This window comes from Archocentrus centrarchus, chromosome 15, assembly GCF_007364275.1.
Source record: "Archocentrus centrarchus isolate MPI-CPG fArcCen1 chromosome 15, fArcCen1, whole genome shotgun sequence".
Taxonomy (NCBI): domain Eukaryota; kingdom Metazoa; phylum Chordata; class Actinopteri; order Cichliformes; family Cichlidae; genus Archocentrus; species Archocentrus centrarchus.
In genome coordinates, this window is record NC_044360.1 from 6827421 (window position 1) to 6849542 (window position 22122).

The 22122-nt window shown below is 38.6% G+C and overlaps 1 pseudogene; it reads left to right on the forward strand.

The window, feature by feature from the left end:
* LOC115793078 (contactin-associated protein-like 4) overlaps positions 1 to 22122 on the forward strand; it is a 90756-nt pseudogene that overhangs the window by 22266 nt on the left and 46368 nt on the right.

The following is a 22122-nucleotide window of genomic DNA, read 5'->3' on the forward strand; positions in this document are numbered from 1 at the left end:
TGGAATAATGCTAACAGGCATCATTTTCTGCACCATTATGTCAGTTCCCATCAGGATATCAGTGGGTTTTTTTTTTTTTTCCCTTTCGGACACTGGCAAAATTAAAACTGTCACAAATATTAAACATAACTGCCACAGTCCTGGGTTCTTTAGTTTTTATTGAATTAGGATTCCTATTTAGATTTCATTATTATTTATTTTTTGCATTTATTTCCCTCTTCCATTTTCATTTCCCAAGTAGCACATCCTCGACTCCTCTCCTCGTGTCTTTGTCCCTCGCAACAGAGATACGAGCAGAGCAGGTGAGCAAGAGACACAAAGAGAAAGGAGTAACAAAACAAGACATCCTTCACCAGGAGCTGACGTTTCAAAGTGATGTCAGTTAAATACGACGTACGATGCAGCTGCATCAGAAAGAGTTTCGCTTATTGCCCAATAAGAAAAACTATTTGTGATCTCACATATAACGGGGCTCATGACATTTTTGATATTTAGAGCTACTTTTAACTAAATTCACAATATGGTGCAATGTGACAGGATATCATATATTTTTTCAATCACATACACAGAAACAACGAAGGGCAGTCAAAGCCCAGTTATCTGCTACGTATCATACAGATAAAAACAAGTAGCTCGCAGACTCTACTGCTCCTCATCTTTTGTTTATTCCAACCTTGCGTCACACCGTTTTCTTATGAAATTAAAAACACTTAAAGGATCCTTGATTGTAGCTCCTCACACAGCCTCCTTCCCCCTCTCTCCCCTAATCTTCTATGAGAGACATCCTTCAACACAGCTTGCTGACATTGAATTCTGGGTCACAGGCAGGGGGACAGAGGAGGAACAAGTCACTGAAATGAGAAAAGTCCCTTGTCTGTGGCTCCCTCTGTTTTGTCTGTGTTTGGCTCCTTTGTCCTCCTGGTTTCCACTTCCTTTGGAAGTTGCTCTGGGAGTTGTTCTTCCTTGTGTGTTGCCCGTGCCTCAATTTGGATTCCATGCTGTTTCCACCCATGTCTTATCTTTTCCTCTCCTTTGGGTTTGTCTGTCCTGCCTTAATTGTTTCCACCTGTACCTTGTGTCAACCTGTGTAGGCCTTCTCTGTACATGTAGCCTTGTCTTTTATCATTTGTTTGTTTTTAATGCTCACTTCCTTTTAGACTTTTTACATCATTTGCAGAGCCAGTAATTGGCTTGTGTTAAAAACATGCTCATGTGTCCTGCGTTTGGGTCTTTTCTCCTGCCACCACTCGACACAAACATGGTAATCTGAAGTGCTCACACTGAAAGCTTCAGTAGTTAAACACAGAGGTTGCAACAATATCCAAATGCAGGGAAGTTACCATGCCATTTTTATATAATTTTATTGAGCTGTGATATGCAAGATTTAAACAGATAAGTCCAAATGAAAAATCAATCAGCCGACTGCAGCTCTACTTTTTAATTTTTTTCTTAGGATATAATCAATCACATATCCACAAAAAAACAGTATCTTTTTGGTCCTTAATTAGATCTGTCCTATTTTTAATGGTGTTGCACTTGTACATCTTTCTCGCCCTGGTATAATTTACGCAGTGATGCTGACATGTTTGATGTCTTTTGTCATTTTTCTCACTGTCTGACATTTATTTTCCCCTTTTTCCTCACATAGCAGAATTAATGGGAAAAACAGACATTTCTTAGCTATATGAAGCTGTTTGTGAAGCTGTCAGTACTGTGGTGATCAGTACTGCCTCTGGACATGCTATCCAAGACATCTGAGCTACTTGCTGTAGAGACGGCATTCAATCATCTGTCTCTCTGGACAAGCATAGAGTCCAACTTTGAGGTTGGCTTTAAAATCCTAATGTCTGGTAGCACTGTAATTAAGAATAAAAGTTGGAAATCAAAATGATAATATCTGCTTTTGGGGGGAAATTGATTCTACTAATAACTATCAGATTCTGGCTCTAAAAAAGTTGGCTGTATGAAAGTAATATTACTGGATGTGCAAAGTCATTTAACTTTTTTCCACATGAAATTGGATTTGGGAGCCCTTTAATGTTCTTCTGTGAAACTTCTTGCTCCTTGAGAAGATACAAAGGATTAAGTGAGCAGAGCAGGAGTGATTTTCCTTTCATTTTTCCTTAAGTCTCAAACTCAAACTTTTAATTCTACTTATACCAGTTGACTCAGCTGGCATTAAACACAGACTCAAGAGGTTTTCATCAAACAAAAACAGACACTGCATCCATATATTTCTATTATCTCTGGCTGTCATTACAAAAACTATTGCACTGACAAAAGGCTGATACTGATGGTAGTTACAGTCGTAGCCCCTTAACTGGCAAGGGCCCGGTGACGGGCCGTTTGTAGTCCCTTTTATATGGCAGGCTAGACCCTCCCATTTTTATTGACACGTCATTCGGCCAATCATGTAACTGGCTGCACCAAATCACCTGACAAAGCTACGTGACGCCCTCTGAGTATTATTGGCTCTGGGAAACCCATTTCTTAACATTATTGGCCGAATGAGGTGTCAGTCAAAATGGGCGGGTCTAGCCTGCCATATAAATGCACTTCATTCGGCCCGCGGACCAGACGCAGCCGATTAATAGGCTATGAAATGGGTTTTTCAGAGCCAATAATAACCAGAAGGCGTTATGTAGTTTTTGTCAGGTGATTTTTTTGCTGCCAGTTAAGGGGTTTAATTTAACACTTGCTGCAGGCAAAAATTCAAGATTTGGAAGGTTCATTGTACAATCCACAATTTTCTATAGCATTGTAGCATCATATGCTGTTCATTTATTAGGCTCTACTGCAAAGACTGCCTGCTTACCTCTTACAGTGTCAGATCATAGAAGACTTTAGCATTAGCTGAGGCTCTTATTCTCTCTTATTGGGCAACTGTGGGGCTGACTCAAACTCCCTCCTCAGCTAACAGTTCTGATAAGATGTAGAGTTCATCAGCGGCTAGGTCAGGGAGCTCAGTCCAGCACAGGTCAGAAGAAGACAGGACGGCGGGGGCGTAGAGCATCTGTTTACAAACATCCCGGAGACAATTTGATAAGCAGCAGTCCAAGGCTGCCAGGGAGCCAAATTCCTGATTCTATGACTTGTTTTGGTACAGACTGTACTGATTAAATTGTTGACAGCCTTCAGTCTTACTGGCACCTCTCTGTGGCGAAAAATCCAATTCATCCGAATCTTCTTGGTTCGTTCCTTCGCCGTGCAGAAACAGATACATACATCTCCAAGATCTTACCCCTCAGAATCAGCTCCAGATATACAGAGTCTGAGTTTGAGTCTGTACCCTTCCCGCGTTCCCGTCATAAGCAGCCTTACCAAGGCCAGACAGCTGCCTAGACTTCCTGAATTGCAACGACAAACCAGGTATCTCCCGGTCCAATTCGGAGAAACCCCAGTGTCAATAAGCCAAATGTGTGTGTATTCCATTGACAGTACGGCCAGGCACGTCATCTTCTACACCACACAGGAATCCATAACGAAGCCACCCGGAATGTCAATTGATAAGAGGGAATAGGGTTCTCCTTCCCCCAATCTCCTCATGGTGAAAATTTGATCCAAACAATGGCGTTGAGAGACCAGCTGACCAGATCCATAATTATAAATTCCAGTTCGGAAGTTGTGTGAAGAGAGGCTCTAAAGCAGCAAGCAGCAAAGCAGGGGAAAAAGGAAGGGCTGGGGAGAGAAGAAAAGTGCGACCGTCTCCGCTGAGAGCTGTGTAAATACTTTGCTGCCTATAAATGGAATGAGCTCTAAACAAAACTATAACGCTAGATTCTCTGATTTCGCTGGAACCTTTTAAAAGGTTATATTTATGTTTACATTTATTTCTTAAGGTTACTATTATCCATTGCATGTGTTGTTCTTACTTTAGAATCAGGATTTGAGAATGATAATAATATGATAATCATCATCATTTTAGTCTCCTACTGACTGAATGAGAGATTTGCTTTCAGTCAGCCCCCAAAAAAACTGAACACAAGATGCGCCAACATCAGAATGAACTAAGGCTGATGGAAATTTTTAGTATAATAACACATTAATCTTTGTGAGGACCATTTCCTTTAACCTTCACAAGGTTATTTTGACATGTTTAATAATATTTTTTATAGTTTGCTTATAATTTCAGCCTGGCCTGGGATACAAGACTACCCTGATGCCACACACTTACTTACTGAGTTGCTGAAATCCCAAAAGGCAGTTTTTTTGTTTGTTTGTTTTTATGTTATGTGCAAAATGTATTATCTTGTGCGCACAAGGTAGATGCCTTGTGAGAACAAGTTATCATTTCCTTTTGCACACATCTGCATGCACAAGATAATTTTCTTGGTTTTAATTTGTATTAAATCATTTACTGTAAGATTATATCCGTCTCTACCAATTATATGGTTGTTGTTTTGCATCTGAAGTCATTAAAGATGCATATGAAGTTATAGTAAATTATCTTGTTGGCAAAATAAAACTTGTTTAGCTGCTTTCGCTGCATTGCACGGCGCCTGTAGTTGTTAGAGGTGCTAATTAATTTTCTGTGCCACATAAATAAATTGTGTGCGCAAGATAATAAGTTTTTCCTTCAAGATATTAAGTTGTTCACACAAAATAAAAAAATTAAACATGCATGCACGCTCGCACGCACACACACACACACACACACACACACACTGTGAATGCTGAAGGTGAGGGCAAATGGAAGTCCTTGGGATAAGCTACATAGATTGTTGGGGTTAAGTATTAAAATACAAATGGCTAAGGTCTGGCTAAAAACTTATTCAAGGAGATAAGATACACATATGTTGCTGCAGGGCTGCTGAGTCATCAAATAGAAGATTGTTGAAGGTTTTTTGATTTTTTTTTTTTGAACATTTTGTGCTGTTTATATCTATGTTTACTTTAGATATTGCTTTTTTCATTTACTCTAATGACAGGTTTGTCTTTTTGATATTAATTGCTTTCCCAATTATCCTTAGGGTACAAGAATAATTGTAGGCTACAGCAGCTGTCTGTAGAGGATGGGATCCTCCCATAGCTCTACCACTGTTTTGATAGTGCTGTTGCCAAGGTTGTCGTGGATTCATGGTGACAATCATGTCTATTCGTGTGTGTGTGTGTATATATATATATATATATATATATATATATATATATATATATATATATATATATATATATATATATATATATATATATATATATATAACTAGATGTCTGTGAAGATGGGAAACAATTCCAGTTTTTTTTTTTTTTGCTTCTGTATTTCTCTCATGAATTTTGATCTCTCCAATGGCAAAAAAAAAAAAAATACAGGCTTTAAATGTCACAATTTAGCTCATTAATAAATGGAAAAACATTTTTACATGTACAAAAACAACTACATACACTTTGGAAATTCTGTTATCATATAATGTCAGTTGAATGTGACTCAGGACTGCAAACAGAAAAGCACCTTTTGGTATTCAAATTATTCTGTCAAGGTGAGAGCTGTTTGTTTATCTTTCTGCTTGTTTGTCAGTAAAATTATGCAAGCAAACAAGTTATTTTTTAAGAAACTTAATGAGGCCAGGGCCAAATGGAGAAGCTTATAAAATGTTGCAGATTTTTATTGCTTTCTTTAAAATTTCCCGAGTCAGAGAAGGCATTTGACCTAGAAGGATGAGTTCTTTGATTCGGACTTGTCTTCACCTTATGGGCCTCTGCCATGCACTGAGATAATATAGAGCCAATGAGCTGATCACTGAATTAGTGTATACTTGAAGTGAAATGCCTTAGCTGCAGGTTTTCTTATGCACAGAAAATATCTTAAGCCAGAGATTAAATTCTTTAGACTATTCTAAATTAAACATTAAAGAAAGATGCCGATAAAGCATTAGCATTTCTATTAGAAAGAAAAAAGATTGTCTGGTGAAATTAGTTTAGCAAGGGACAACTAAAATGTGCCTGAATGCTTTTTGTTCCTATTAATGATGAAATAGTATTTAAAGGGCTCAGCAGATTTTTATTTTTTGTATAGCTGAGTGTTTCTCGATATGATATGGTTTAAGTGATTTTATTCTTCTTTGGTTTTCCTGCAGTCTCAGCTTTCTTGAGAAAATTTTAAATCAATTGAAGGTTTGCCCATTCTGCTGTTTTTTGAAGCACCAACAACATTTAGTGAGACATAAAAGTCAGCGGTTAACTTTTGGTTAATAAAGGTATTTTTCTTTCCCACCTCTCTCTGTCTCTGTCTCTCTCTGGTCAGGAGCTGGAGGTTGGTCTCCTCTGAGTTCAGACAGGTATCAGTGGTTGGAAGTCGACCTGGGTGGGCGGACACAAATCACTGCTGTTGCTACGCAAGGCCGCTATGGCAGTTCTGACTGGCAGACGGCCTACTTGCTTATGTTCAGCGACACTGGGCACAACTGGAAACAATATCGACAGGAAGGCAGTATAGAGGTGAGTTTGCTGTAATAAATCAGAAGCAAACCTGAGTCATCAGTGTTGGAGGAAAGTGAGGCTGAAGTGTGGCTAAAGACAACCAGCAGAGACAATGTAGGCTCTCACAGACGGATGGCATAACAACAATATCCTCACATTTTATATTTTGCGAGAGGTTAAAAAAAAACAGGATTGTATTTTGTTTTTATCTAATGTATTTCTTAGAATTTACACTTATGAGGAAATCAGGAGAAAGTGCCCCCCCCCCTCCCCCCATCCATTACCTTCTGCTTATCTGAAGTGGAGTTGCAGTGGCAGCAGGCTATGGCCAGCTGGACACACAAGGCTCTGCAAGATAAGTTAACTAATGTTAAACATCAAAGCAAACAAAAGAAATAATGTGATGTTAGTGGAAGTTACATTATTAAAGTGTCTCTTCCCCACAGCTGAGGCTAGACTCGCAGTATTTAATTATTTAGCATTTAATTTTTATCGGCTCCACTCACCACTTTCTTGCTTTTTTATCCTCTTCCTATTTTTTCTTCTCTTTCTTTATTCACTCCTAGAAGGATAACGCCTCTTCATTTCATCTCGAGGCTTTTTTTTTTTTTTTTTTTTTGCACTTGCAGCTGGGGAGAGTGGAGTCTGGCGCAGCCCCCTTAGGGAGGTCAGGTTTCTCCTACTGTCACCGCAAATGCTGCGCACAGCCACTGCTGTAGTTTCAAGTTTATCAGCCCCCTGGGGCTCCCCACTGGCCTGGGGCCCCAAGCAGTTGCCAGCCTTGCCTGGTGGCAAACGACGCCTCTGGGCAGATATGAGGCATCCTAATTAAATGTCTGAAACACCTCAGCTGGCTTCTCTTGACCTCCGACAAACAGGCACTAGAGAAGTTGCCCTGAAGCAGAAAAAAATAATATCAATATGCTGCCCTGTAGGCCCATCACCCACCGGGACAGTTCAGGAGAAATGTGGGACAACTGGCAGGCAAATGTGGGGACCTGGGATTACTGACACCCTGAGCTGCAGGCGGGTTTTTGGAATGTCGCTTTGAAATAAGTTGCTGATGGAAAACATAAAATATCAATTATTTATGTTATTTTAAAAAATTAATTTTTTAAGCTTTTTTTTTCTGGAAAAAAGAATATATAGATATACCCACCCCATTCTGAGTTGTACACTTTCACATACTTTACAATCGAAATGTATGTTTACCATTCCTTACAGATAAAGTGCCATGCTCTGGTCTCCTGTGTGCATAAATAGGAACGCACTGCCACTGCAGTGCACAGAGCTTACGCCTTATGTCAGAGACAAGGTGCTCAGTGACCTCACCAGATTTAGGAGGAGCTACTCTAAAAATTCCCCTGCAGCATCAATTTAAGCGATGGTACCATCTCCTCATTGGTTGACAAAGATCTGATGTTATTTTGTCTGTTCGACTGGTGGAGTTGAGGGTTGAGTGGTGTCAAAGTTTTATATATGTTGATGTTTCTTTTCAGCATGTTCCATCTCATTAAAAAAAAAAAGATACACCAACTTTTCCAGCTCAGTCAAAAACAGAAACATTTTATATTTCCAGTTTTTCTTCTAAAAGTTTTTTTTTTTAAACTCAAATGCCTAGAAACATCTCGAAGGAAACAGTGCCATGGCTGTGAAATTCAAGCAGCTAAATGAAATTCAGCAATTTATTCTTTCTTTCTTTTTCAAACTTGTGTTATTTTCTCCTGTAACTTCTGGTGTCTTCTTTGGAAAAACTCTGCGAGAGGCTGGCGACCTGTCCAGGGTGTACCCTGCTTCTTGGCTTATGGCAGCTGGGATAGGCACCAAATGTGCAAAACCCAAAGTAATTAGCATCTCATTTTCTGATAATTTTCTCCACACTCTGTGTTAACCACACACAGTGTAATGTAGCCAAATTTACCTTGCAGGAGCTGATTTAGAAAGAAAAGCATTTTCTTTGCTGAATAGCTCTATTTCAAAGATTAGGAGAGTTAAGACTTTCGCAGCAAGAGTAAAACTAATGTCAGCTTAATACTCCTTCTGAGGGAGAATAAAGACTTCACACAGCTTAAAAGCTTGTTGATTTCACACATAGCATAAGTCGGCATAAATCTGTAGCATGTCTCAGAAGTCCTTCCAAAGCTCTGCATATTAGTCAGCCTAGTTTATCACGGCTTTCAGGGTACAGAGTCGACTGCTGAGCAGCTTCATCAGTCACAATTCCTCCAGGGCCTCTTTTTCCTTTAAGCTTAGAGGACAGAGTTTGTGAGTCTGAGTGAAGCGCTCATTCTCTAATTTTCACTCTCATCTTCTCCTCTTTCATGCTTCACGTCAGCTGCAAAGGTATAAAAGAGCAGATGGTGTTGGGAATATACACTCTGCTAATCAAGAAATGCAAGATCCTTAAGTGTTAATAGAAGTAAATTCACTGGATTTGAATAACATCTCCCTATAGGACACTTGAAGACGTAAAATCTATTCATGCAGCGTCAGCTTGAAATGCAAATGTAGGCTTTTGTGCTAAAGAACATTCAGAGACAGTACTGTAAAATAGTAAAGCAGTGCAGTGTTGTTATTTTTTTGTTATTTTGTTGTGTTTTATTTTTTTCTCAGTATGTCATCAGGAATGAGATGTGAAACATTTTTCTGTCAATGTCAGTGGAGCTTCAAAGTTTAAAGTCAGAGAAATGTGTTATGGTCCATTCTCTCTCTTTCCTGGGTGTCCCACGTCTGCTGTGTTCAGCAGGGGTTAAAGTGGGCATCTAATGTGCAGATTAATGCATATTACTGGCAAATTAATTAATTTTTTGTGTGCTGCAGACTGATGGCACAGAGATACTTTCTCAGTAATAAGAAAACAATAACATGCCATAGCCCGCTCACACCTTCAACACATCCCTTCTTTCTTCTCATCCCTGTGATGTGTTCATGGTGCAGATGTAAAGTTTCGGTCACAGAATAAACAGTAACTTTTTTTATTCATTTATTTTTTTCTTAAGAGGGACGTAATTTCAAATGCAGCTATTCAAATAGCTCAACAAATATGACAAACATGTCTGTATGTACAAATTTATAAATGTATCTAGCAAATGCATGGTGAAATTTACAGTGGTGCACTATGTTGGAGTGGTACACGGCTGGCTGTGGTGTTCATGGTCAGTGTTAGGAAGTACATCAGGAGTAGCAGACGTCAATTCATATTTAATGAGATGATGCCCAATAGATTCACTAACTGAATTCTACCTTGGCCCGGGCCTAGCGCGAGGCCCGGGCCAAGGTGGAACTGGACCCAGACATCTAGATGTCATTCTAGCTGTGAGGCAGTGGTGCTAACCACCACACCACTATGCTGCTCTATCTAAACTAATGTAAAATTTTTGTTTAAGGCTTGTATCAGTGTATGTGCCTTAAACCCAAAGAGATTTTGGGACCACTGTTTTCGCAGGAAATAATTTCATACACTCTGGTATTTACCATAAACCTTGACATTAGCAGTTTGGTGTGTGCTGTGCTGTTTTTGGAGACAAATGTAACCATATATGGATGAGAGAGGGCTAAGTTAATGGCTAATACTTTCAAGCTTGGTTAGACTGCACGAACACTTAATAAGACACAAAGGAAATAGTACTTTTACTCACCTAAACAATTCTTTGCACTGTAAGACAAATTATTTGGATTTGTTACTTGCTTTAAAAATGCACAAAAATGCACCAACACCGCAAACATGGTCAAGAAGTTTGAATTTGAGCTGTCGCCACACTCTTGACACCTTCCTGTCACAGCCCAGAGGAGACTGAAAGGCTTGTTTAAATGCTTTGGAGCTGGGCGGATGCCCTCCATGTGAAGGACACTGCTCAATAAGCCATCCTTTAGTTTCTCACATAGAGGAAATTCTGCTATTTAGGTTGAGTTTACAGTATTTGCATATTAATTAAAAATAATGATCAGAATTGATACACAAAGTAAACTTTCAAGTGAAAACACTTTACATAAAAGAGACCAAGAGTGAAAAACACTGAGAAAAAGCAGAAGCACCTGTAATTTAAGGCCTAAAATTTTAAATGGAGCTTTCCTTATTAAAAGTATTTTTATTTATGTCCCTGTTGGGAGTTAGAAAGGAGAAAAAAAGAAAATCAGTAACACTAAAAGATTAAAACATACATAGACGTTTATAGGAATTTTGAAGCATCACATCAAGTCCAAGTTGAAGCCGAAAAGGTAAAACAAAACACAGACAGGCTGTGTTAGGATTGCAGAGGTTAATAAATGTTATTCTCCACGGACCAAGTGTTTACCAAAGCATTTAACACACATAAAACTACAACCACTGCTTCACAAATCTAATTTTCTACCTGATTGAGAAACCGTTCACCAGGAACGTGGCCGTATCTCAACAATATTCCCTCCATTAGGAGAAAAATCAAACACATCACTTCTCACAGACACCTTGGGGATAGCAGTTCAGCTTCAGTGAAAAGATGAAATGTTCACTTTTCGTAAGAAGTCTCACTATAATAAATGTCCCGAGGGGGAAATTTCAGTTATCTCTGTGTCGTGTCTCACAACCAAAAGATGAGCTGACTGATGCATGAATGCAAACCCACAAAACCAGCTAATTGTGATTTCATGCTGTTTTTGTTTATTTATTTTTTTAGGCATTTGCAGGAAACAGTAATGCAGACAGTGTGGTTCAGCACAAGCTGCAGCACCAAGTAATCGCTCGCTACGTCCGCCTGATTCCTCTGGACTGGAATCCAAATGGTCGGATTGGACTCAGACTGGAGACCTACGGATGTCCTTACAGTCAGTTTCATTTTTTTTCAGTACTTCCTCACATGTACAAGCATAAAATGAAAGCGTGACAGTAGATTAGCCACTCACTTTTGTTTTGTTTTTTTTTAATCATGGAAAGGGATGTAACGTTTTATATTTATGTCCCTATTTGAAGCATTTTTTTCTAGTTAAAGCACCAAACAGCCACTTACAGGAGCAGCTTGGCCATGGAAACCAATGACACGAAGCTCCCAGCTGATAGTTTTTGTGCTGATGTTAATGCCAAAGGAAGTTTGGAACTCGGTTTTGGAGGTGTTGGAGTCAGCAGAGTGTTTACATGGTGTGTGACTTTGTGGCTGAGTTTCTCTGGTTCATAATCACTTCCACTTTGTAATAATACCACTCACAGCTGATCATGGAAGAAGAGAGGGAAGAAACTTCACGACGTGACTTGGTGCAACAGTAGCAACCCAAAGGCAGACTGCCTGGACGGGTGCTTGATTTTATACAAATGTGGCAATGAGATTGAAAACACAAAGATTAAAAGTTGTGGCCCAATATTTTTTTTGTCTCTGTAGTGTATCTTAGGGACATCCTGAGGAAATTTCTTAAAATCCAGCACAAACGTTCACTTGGACTCAAAGAGCCATCTGGTACCACTTGGTTAAGAAAGCTTAAGGTCACTGTGACCTCTAGTCTGTGCATTATTGTGAAGACATCTCATCTCTGTAATCCATGGATATAACTTCATTATATTTGGCACAAATGTCCACTTGACCTCAGGGATGAACTGATTAAAAGTGACTTTACAAAATACAACAATTTTGTGAACATTTTTGTTCTTCAAAAGCACTTTCATTATCCAGTGCCATTAAAAATAAGAAACTTTTTTCACATTTATTGGTGACATGAATCTTAACTCCTCCATAAATATCCGATAAGCGTACAGAACAGTCAGGCAGCCTGACTGAAATGTGAAACTCTTCTGTGGCCTTGGCTTCTCCAATCTCATTGTACATCCTGCATAATGACAATAAAGGCATTCTATTCTATTCTATTCTATGAAGAACTTTGCTTTCCAAATCAACTTCTTTCCAAATAATAATAAGTATGATAGTAATTATTAAATCCTGTAGCTTTTTTTTCTCCGTTGGTTCATTTTCTTTTAAAGATGGAAATATTTCATGACAATTACAATTACTAAATTACAAAACACTTCTCAAAAGTCCTTCAGATTTCCAACCCCAAATGAGTTTATCCTCTAGAATCTCATAAGAATGAAAGCAAACAGATTATTATTTGATTCACCCTACGTAAATGCATCTTATCTACATTTATAATAAACTATTAAAAGTTTAAATTACACATTCCTATCTGTTTTTTAATCATATATGAATTAAGAAATTCAGTTAACTGAATTTAAAAACTAAATTCTAAATGAACTCTCGTGGCCTGCTCACAGTTATTCACAGCCCACACTGTATAAAAGAAAATTTATGTAAAGCATATAATATTTAGTCTTGGCAGACAACCCTTTAAACAGTTTCAAGGTAGATTTTTTTTCTGGTGCTTCCCGCCTTTCTGTCAGCTGTAGAAGTTCACATGCGCTGGATGCAATAACTGATGCGTCTCAGCTGACATTTCTAATTTGATGCTTCAATAGAGACACTGTAGGCCAGAGATTTGTGTTGTTAAGCAACACTTTCAACATTAGCGTGTGATTTTCTCCAGAGTGACATGAAAGCTGTGCTGTGGTCATTATTTGCTTTACACAGTTAAATAGTATTAGCTTCTCTTCTATTCTGAGATGGTTTTAATATTTTATACAGTACATATATAAAAGCTGCAGATGGAAGATGAAAAATCCATAATGTATGTTTTACAAAAATATTTGTAATATGTGGGGGATATCAGATGAGATTTGTACTTTTTAAATTAAATGTAAAGAGTTTTTTTTTCTTCAAAATTATTTGCAGTGCACTGACCAACAAAACAAAACTAATAACTACACAAAGTAAAGTAAACTGAGAAGAAGGCTGAATTCCTGTGAGTTCCTATTAAACTGGTACCCACTGCCTCAGACTGGAAGGCTCAAGCATCAGTGATTAAATCCAGATCATCATTTGGCCTGTCTGTAGAACATCAGTAAAATCAGTGGACTGAGGTGTTTGTGGAGACCTCAGAGGATACTTAAAGATAATAATCACCCAGCCAGAGCCTGCACCCTGCTGCCTCTGGAAAGCAGGGTTCCATAATTAAATCTTTAGTAATGTGCTTTTTGTTTTTTTGTTCTCTTTCCTTTTCTTTTTAAAGACTCTGACGTGCTGAGTTTCAATGGCCACAGCAGCCTTCTCTACAGATTGACTCCCAGGCCGAGGCAACTGTCCAGTGAGAGCATCAGTCTGAAGTTTAAAACCCTGAGGAACTCCGGGACACTGCTTCATGCAGAGGGACAGAACGGGCACAGCCTCACCTTGGAGTTAGAAAAAGGAAAACTTCTGCTGCTCATCAGAAAAGGTACAATCTGAGGTTTTTACACGTGCAATGTAGCAACTGCCTAAAACAACACTGTGGTTTCTGACACCAGTGCTGCTGTTTTACTGAAAAAACTGGGAGAACTTTCCTAACAAACATTTTGTTGATGTTTAGTTACAAAATGAAAGTTGTGTCAGTGTCAAAGACGCAGCATTTTCTGGTGGATATATTTCTTGAATGTTGTTGGACAGACTTGTGTATAACCATAATTTTACATCATCCTGTTAACTATTAGATAAAACAAGCTAATAATTCACACTTAAAAGAAGAAAAAAAGGGAACAGAGATTTCACCACAACAAAAAACTCAATTTGAAGGTCAGAGCTTCTCCCAGCGAGCTAACTGATGGATACAAAGTCAGAAAGGTAACAGAGAAAAGGTCACCATCCTACAAATTAGAATTTACACATACATAGAAATATGTAAATTGCATAACTATGTCGTTTATAGTAATATTTTGTGTACTCAGAGTCATTACTAACAAAATTAGCAGATGTTTAGTGCATTAATGTGAACAATATTTTTTCTTTGCAGTCTTGAAGTAAACATTTATTGTATGACTTTATCAGCGTCTCACATCACTGTGGAGGAATTTTGGCCGACTCTTCTTTACTATGTTGCTTCAGTTTGTGGGTGTTCATTTACACACACCTCTCTTAAGGTCACACCACAACATTTCAGTCAGGTTGAGGTCTGGACTTTGACTGGGCCATTGCAACACCTTGTTTCTTTTTATTTTCAGTCATTCTGTTGCAGACTTTCTGCTGTGCTTGGAATATTGACCTGTTGCATGACCCAGTTTCATCCAAGCTTCATGCTCTTCTCCAAAAGTATCGTCCATCTCCAAACTTAAACTTTATAGAGCATTTTACCTGCTAAAGAAGAGACCCCAAAAACAAACAACAACTAGAAGAGGCTGCGGTGAAAGCCTGGAAAAGCATCACAAAAGAAAGATGCAAAAGTTTAGTGATGTCAGTGGGTCACAGATTTGATGCAGTTATTGAAAGCAAAGGATTTGCAACTAAATATTAAGACCTGTTCACTTTATTTTAAGTTTATCTGTTCCAATACTGTTGCTAAGATGAAAAATGTGTGGGTTCAGACAAAAGATGGTATCTTCTGAATTGTGTATCAGATCCAGATTTAAATTCCTGAGATGTTGATCTTTTGGCTCATATTCATCTTTTAATGCCAAACTCAAATGTTTTCAGTCTACAGCAAAAATAAAGAGATTAGCCTCAGTTCCAATACTTTTGGAGGGGAGTTAGATAGATGACCTGTTTTTTGACTCTACTTGGGTATAAGGAGGAGTTTTAATGACTGAAAGATGTCCTGTGGGTGCAAAACAAGCCCAAATCACCACCCCTCCACCGCTGTGCTTCACAGTTGCTATGATGTCTGCTGTTATGGTGTGTTTGGGTTTATCCAAACATGGTGCTGTGCATTATGGCCAAAGATCTCCACTTTGGTTTTATCTGTCCAAAGGGTGTTGTTGTTTGTTCAGATGCAGCTTTGCAAACCTAACCTGTGTTGCTATTTTCCTTTTTTTTTTTTTTTTTTAGAGAGAGAGAAGAGGCCATCTCCTGGTACCTATTCCAAACAAGCCATACTTGTTCAGTCTTCTAATTGTGCTGTCATGAACTTTAACATTTAACATGTTAACATGTAGCTTTTGGGTTTTTCACAGTTTCTCTGAGGGTTGCACAGTCTGAGGTTTGGGATGAATTAGCTGGGGATTCCACTCCTGGGAAGATTGACCAGCAAACTGCCAGAACCTCTGTTTTTATAGAGGTGTTCACACCTGATCACTTAATCAAGTGGTTTTTGGCTGCTACTTACCCTCTTAATTTCTGTGGAAGCAACACATTTTCACAGGGACTTTTTTTTTTTTTTTGCCATCAAACTTCTGTTTTAAACAACTTTGCTGGGTTACTACATAATACTAAAAATGTTTAAAATATCGATTTTTAAAAGAAAACACAGAGAAAGAACAAACTGCCACAAGGTGACCTGTTTAATGGTTTAACTTAATGCTTTTTCCTTTGGTTTGCAAACTTGCCATCATTATTAATGCTACCCCAGGGATTTTATGGTGGAGAAGAACACATTTAGCTATGGTTTGTTCTTCTTCAGTTCATCACTGCAGGATGTGCTGAACTTACCATTACCACATGTAGTGCTGTAATATTTCATATAAGATCTTCCGCTTCATACTTTTGTGGATTTAATTAAATGTCTAACCTTTATTCTGCTGCTGCGTTTTGTTAAATTTATTTCACTAAAGGTATTTATTTTGCTTTTTTGTGGATAAAATGAAAATATAATAGACTATCCTGTCTCAGTGTGTCATTGTATGGAGAATGTTATTATTGTCACTCCCCAATCTCTGCTGAGCCTTGATAAATAAATATCTGTCTATATTCGATTGGCTAAATGACCTTTTAGGCATCGTTTCTCTCTGCTGTTTTACTTTTTGTCATTTCATTCTCTACTTCATTGGCTGCCATGGTTGGGTTCCTCACTGCCCCTTTGCCCTCTGCTCTCACTTTCTTCTTCTGCCTTAATAGTTCTGCATTTGTAATTTATCACCACCCTTTGAATATGTCATTCCAGTTCCCTACTTGCCTTTCTTTTTATGTTTTGTGTTGAAATGGAGTTATTTACCTTCCATTAACTGTGTGACTGTGCTTCTCTGTCTTATTCTCTTTCACCCTCTTTCCGCCTACTGTGCTTGCCCCCTTCTTCATATGTATTATCAGCCTGAAGGCAATACTTTAAGGCTGCATATGCACACATATCTTTGCACATTTATCTTGAATACAGTGCACTGGTTCATCACCTAAAGTTATAAATTTCTGTGAATTTTTTTTTAAGTTCCAGACCACAGGAGGTGCAGGGACAGAACACATTTCCAGTTGAAATACATTACTTTCAAAGTCACACTGACCCACGAGACCTGACTGACATGTCTAATTTGCAGCTGTACTAACACAAATTTCAGTGCCTGATTGTATTCCAGTGAACAAAAGAAAAAGAAAATCCTCAGCTTGAACATACAATTCAAGCCAGCACCAATATGTAGAAGGTTTATAAAAATCTGTGAAAATAGATTTTTTTTTTGGACATGCAAACTTGAATGCGGGGGGGGGGGGGGGGGGGGGGGGGGGGGGGGGCAGTTGTTGTCAGAAGCAACTCTCTGTGATTTGAGTTTGAAGTTTGGCTTGAATTTGGCCAGAGTTTGTTGCTGAATGTGTTTTCCCTGAAATATTAATGGATTTGGGTGCATGTTAGAGCTGATTCATAGAGATGTCATAGAGAGCATATGAATACACATCAGCATCCATCCTATGTTTGTCTGTTTGTTACAAGATGCTGAAAAGAATAAATGTAAAAAAAAAAAAAACAACATGAGGCTGTCTGAGATAATCAGTATGAAAAATTTCAAAAATCAAGTTAGAGCTGACTGACATGACAGAGCTTTATGAATACTGACCTCTTGATCATGACAGCCTTTGAATAGAGGGATTTTTTTTTTTTTTTTTTTATTCCAGCCTTCAGTTAATATGAAAAAGTGACAGGGCATTTTTCAAAATACTTCACAGGTAAAGAGAAGAAAGGGCAGTCTAACTTAACTTTGACACATGCTTGAAACAAGTATTTCTGGATGTCCCTTTTTTTTTTTGCACATATTCACAGAACTGCATGCAGAGAGTTGACTGTGCGGTGTCAGATAAGTTTTGTAGTTTTATTCACTCAGTAAAATTCTCTGTGATAATTTGACCCTTTATCATTCTGAGCCATTGTGCACTTCTTCCACAAAGTTTAACTTCCCAAATTACAATGAAGGTAATAACTTACTGATTTGGGCCTCTGCCAGCGTCAGATTGAGAGTTTTGTTTGCCCATCTTCACGTAGCAGCCTTCAGCAGTACTTAACAGGAGACGCTTAGCTCTGGAGCCATCCTAACTGTTTGAATAAATACACTGGCTTATTAAAATTCATGTGTTCTTTCCAGAAGCAACTCTTTTCATGGTTGCTATACATTCTTCAAACTGTCAGGGTCATACCTATTTAAGCTTGTAATTAAGCTCAGTTTTCTTTTCTTCTTATTTTATTTATTTTTTTGGCTTTTGATTATTTAGTGAAAGTAAATCTGCCAGCAGTCATTTTTCACTGACTTTGTGCCCTCTGGTCAAGCTTTTGTTAGATCAAGAATGGCGTCAGAGCTGCTTAAAAATGCAGCACCTTTTTCTTATAAAACAAAAAATCCGGCCTGTCAGGTATAAAGTATATATGCACAGTGCCAGTCAAAAGTTTGGACACAGTCAAGGTTTTTTCAGGCACAACAGAAGATGCAAAACAGTGCTCCAAAAGGGACCCCTTCCTGCCTGCCCAAGGGAGGGATCATGTCACAAAACCCATGACAGTATACCACAGCATACATATCAAGTTGTTGCACTGTGGCTTGCTGAAGTGTGACTGCTTTACTGCACAAAGAAAGAGCGTGAAGTTCATTTACTGAACATGTAGACACACATGACAAATCAAAATGACAAAATGAGGAGTCTAAAGTGGCACGTAGGAATGCCAAGTATGTCAGAAATGACTGGTTTCATTTTATTCCTAACAGGCAAGTTGGGAATTGTACCCATTATTATCAGCATTCCGAGCTTTTTATAGCATATGATGAATTATTGCAGGTGTAAAATATTTAAATATTTCCTGTCAGTTAGCCGCTGTTTTTCCGACCCTGCTGCTGGATGCAGGTGATGACTCACTCTGCCAACTCAGCTGTCACAGTGAATGGTGGGCTGCATGTCATGTTCAATACTGTCTTACAATATTGGCTTACCTTGTTATTCTTCTCTGCCTGTATTGACTCATACGAAGGTGTTGCAGGTTTACTCAGTCTTACAGGGTTGTAAATAAGCTGCTAAGCTTTCATCCAAGGAGCAACATGCTCATGTCAGACAGAGCTGACGGTGTTTAACGTTACAGCCCACAGCTGAATCATTCTAGCGGCACACAGGCTATGTTCGACTCACAATTACAAGCTGATTAGCTGTAAGCCCTGTGAGACTCAGATGGTCCTGCATCTGGAGCAGGCCCACATGTTTCTGGATTTAGTTACTATGTTTAGAAACTACTGACTGTACTCACTGATCTTCTGGATATGCCATCTTGCTCATTCTAACAACAAATGGGCCAATTTTGTTTCATAATTTGACAGCTCACATCCAGCAGTAGAATACTGGTATTGTAAATTCTTCCTTTCTTTACTTGCTATCTTTCAGCTTCCTTTCTTTCTTGGCTAGCCGTGCAAGCAGGCAGGTAGGCGTCTTTAAAAGTCTTCAAGAACATAATGTTCGAGGAACTTTTCCTCCCGCAGCAGCAGTTGTTGTGAGCAGGTTTTAGAAGTTGTTCATTATGCTTGTGTTGACTGATTGCACACACTGTCTCAATCAGTTAAGCTGAATAGAATAAAATGAAAATACTGAAACAATTACAGCAGTCTGTCATCTATCAGTGTCTTCCAACAAAATTAGATTTAGAGCTGCAGCAAAATGCTGAAATGCAGAAGTAGACGGCAGATTATGAGGTGGTATTGCCCTGGGTAGCTGTCTGGAATGATTTAATACAAGAACCTGCACTGTAAAAATGAAAACAGCTTTGAGGAACTTTTAACAGTAAAAGTAACGTGGAAAAAAAAAATCAATTTTTGAATTCTGAGGGCACACTAAAAATTGAAATGATGTCATAATGGAAATATTCCAACACTTATAGAACAAATATCCCTAAAAGGGATTTTCTAGACAGAAAAAAAAGGATATCAACAATAAAAACTACTAGAATTCAAAACTTCTTGCTTATCTTTATGACCTGTTCTGATAATTATATATACTATGGAGTTTTGTAGTAAACTAAAAGTATGTTTACATTCAGTGTTGTTGAGGTCTAATAAATGTGCCAAATGCATTTCCCTCCTCATAAAACATTTGGAAAGACAACTTTTTGCACATTTTGAATCCCAAACTGTTTAAATTCATGATTTTTTTTCCAGCCTGCCAATATTGCTGCAATATTGATGTGTGCCTGGGCACCTGTTACCAGCTGTTTAACACTGGAATAATGTGAAACCATGTTATTAAGGTGTATTGCATCACTGGCGTGTGCTTGCGTGAGAGGAGAATAATGTGGACCCGTGTGGCATGAGATATCATGTTTGTTTTATTAATATTTAACTGAAAGCACAATTCAGGATACAAACTCCTGATTCAACAGGAATCTGGCCTCCTGCCGCTGTAACCCACCTGCTTCAAGGGTTGACTTGCTGTGTGTTCAGAGATGATCGTCTGCATACCTCGGTTGTAACAAGTGGTTATTTGAGTTACTCTTACCTTCTTATCAGTTCAAAACAGTCTGGCCATTCTCGCCACTCTCTCCTCTGCTGCTCACTGGATATTTCCTCTTTTTCAAACATCTCTGGAAACCCTACAGAGAAAATCCCAGTTGATCAAAGTAGATTAAATAAAGGCTTCATTTAAATGACCATTTTCCCCCTCATTCTGATGCTCAGTTTGAGCATATTCACATGTTTACATGCATAGAGTTGCTGCCATGTGATTGGATATTTGCATTAACTAGCAGCTGAATGAGTGTATCTAACAAAGTGGCTCATGAGTGCATGTTTTAGCCAAAGCATGGCAGAAGTTATCAGTATAGAAAAAACTGTTGTCACTAGTCTACACTTTTCCTCAGTTTCCCTGTTTCACTCCATCTTTGTCTGGCGCAGACATCAGTCTGCTGATCAGTGATGACTACTTCCATCTCTTTCTCTGGTCTCTCCCTCTTTTGTGCCAACTATCTGTTTGACAGATCGATTGTGATTGATGACTGAACACAGTGAACTTGGCCCCAGTCTGTCTCGCTTTCTCATACACGCACTCTTTTTTTTTTTTTTTTCCCACACAGACAAAGTAGTCTCCGTTCAAACAATATCTAATTCATATTTAATGACAGAGTGCATTTAGCTCCCCCATCCCTCAACAGAAGTGCTTCACTCTGCTGACACTTTGGGGAGTAGAGAGAATCAGCAGCATTTCACTGGTCATTTTTTTTATGCCTATCTACCTCTGTTTCTCTTTTTCTCTACCCCATTTAGTGTTAATTACTGTATGTTTTGCCATCTGCCTTTTCTGGTTCGGTCTCAGATGTAGACCTAGACTTGGTTTTGTTTCCAAGATATAACCCCCAGCAGAAAACTGTGACACTATGGCACCACTTCAGAGACCTAGAAAACAGCAGGGAGTTCAAGTTGATGAGAAATTTGAAACTTTATTTCCAGAGAGGAGGAGGAGGAGAAGCGATAGTTCCTGCTGTGCTGTTAGAAATAAATATGTCAGAGTCAAATCCTTTCACTGCAGAAAACGTTTGGGGGAGAAAAAGATTTGAAATAAATAGTTTCTACATGGAAAAGATCCTGACAGCCTGCAGAAAGAAAAGGCAGTGAAATATAATATTTATCACCACCAGTAAAGAAAGAGGTTTAAGACTTTAAGCTTCTCTCATTTATCTGCTATTACTACATCATCATCTCACTCTTCATCTTCCTCCCACACTCCAGGAAGAAGTTTGTCTCCTGACAGCCGGCACCTTGTGACTCTGGGCAGCCTGCTAGATGACCAGCACTGGCACCACGTTGCAGTGGACCATCACAGCAGTCACCTCAACCTCACCGTGGACAAAAGCACACAGCTAGTGCAGATCTCACCGAGATTTGCACACTGGGATCATGACAGGGTGTGTATGCGTGTATAGGCTAAGAACTCATGAGTTTTGGTGTATTTTATTGCATCTGCTTGTTTGCATGCTGTGTCTCCTGTACAGATGATACTGGGAGCAGAGCAGAGCCTCAGCTCTCAGAGGTCATTCCATGGCTGTTTGGAAAACCCGGTTTACAATGGCCTGAACCTGGTGGACCTCGCTAAACAAAAAGACCAGCGGGTTACTGTGAAGGTAAACTTGCTCACGGTGTCCTATTGAAAAAATGTATTTTGTCTATGTTTCGCAATGTGTAGCAATAAGTCAGTGGAGAAATATTCACTTATAAGTAAAAGTCCTCCATTTAAATTTTAGAATAATAAATACTCACAACTAAATAAATAATTCCTAAAGGAACAGATGTAAAAAAATAATGTCAATTCATGTATTAAAATGTATGTGAAAATTTAAGAATAAATTTAGTATTATAAACGAGGGTTATTTAACTACACGACAGCTTAATCCATCTCTGACCTAAAATTACACTTAAATACTGCCTGTCAGGTGTCCATTATAATTAAAACGACACCTCACAAAAACATCTAGTGAAGTTAAATTCTCCTTTGTGATGGAGACATG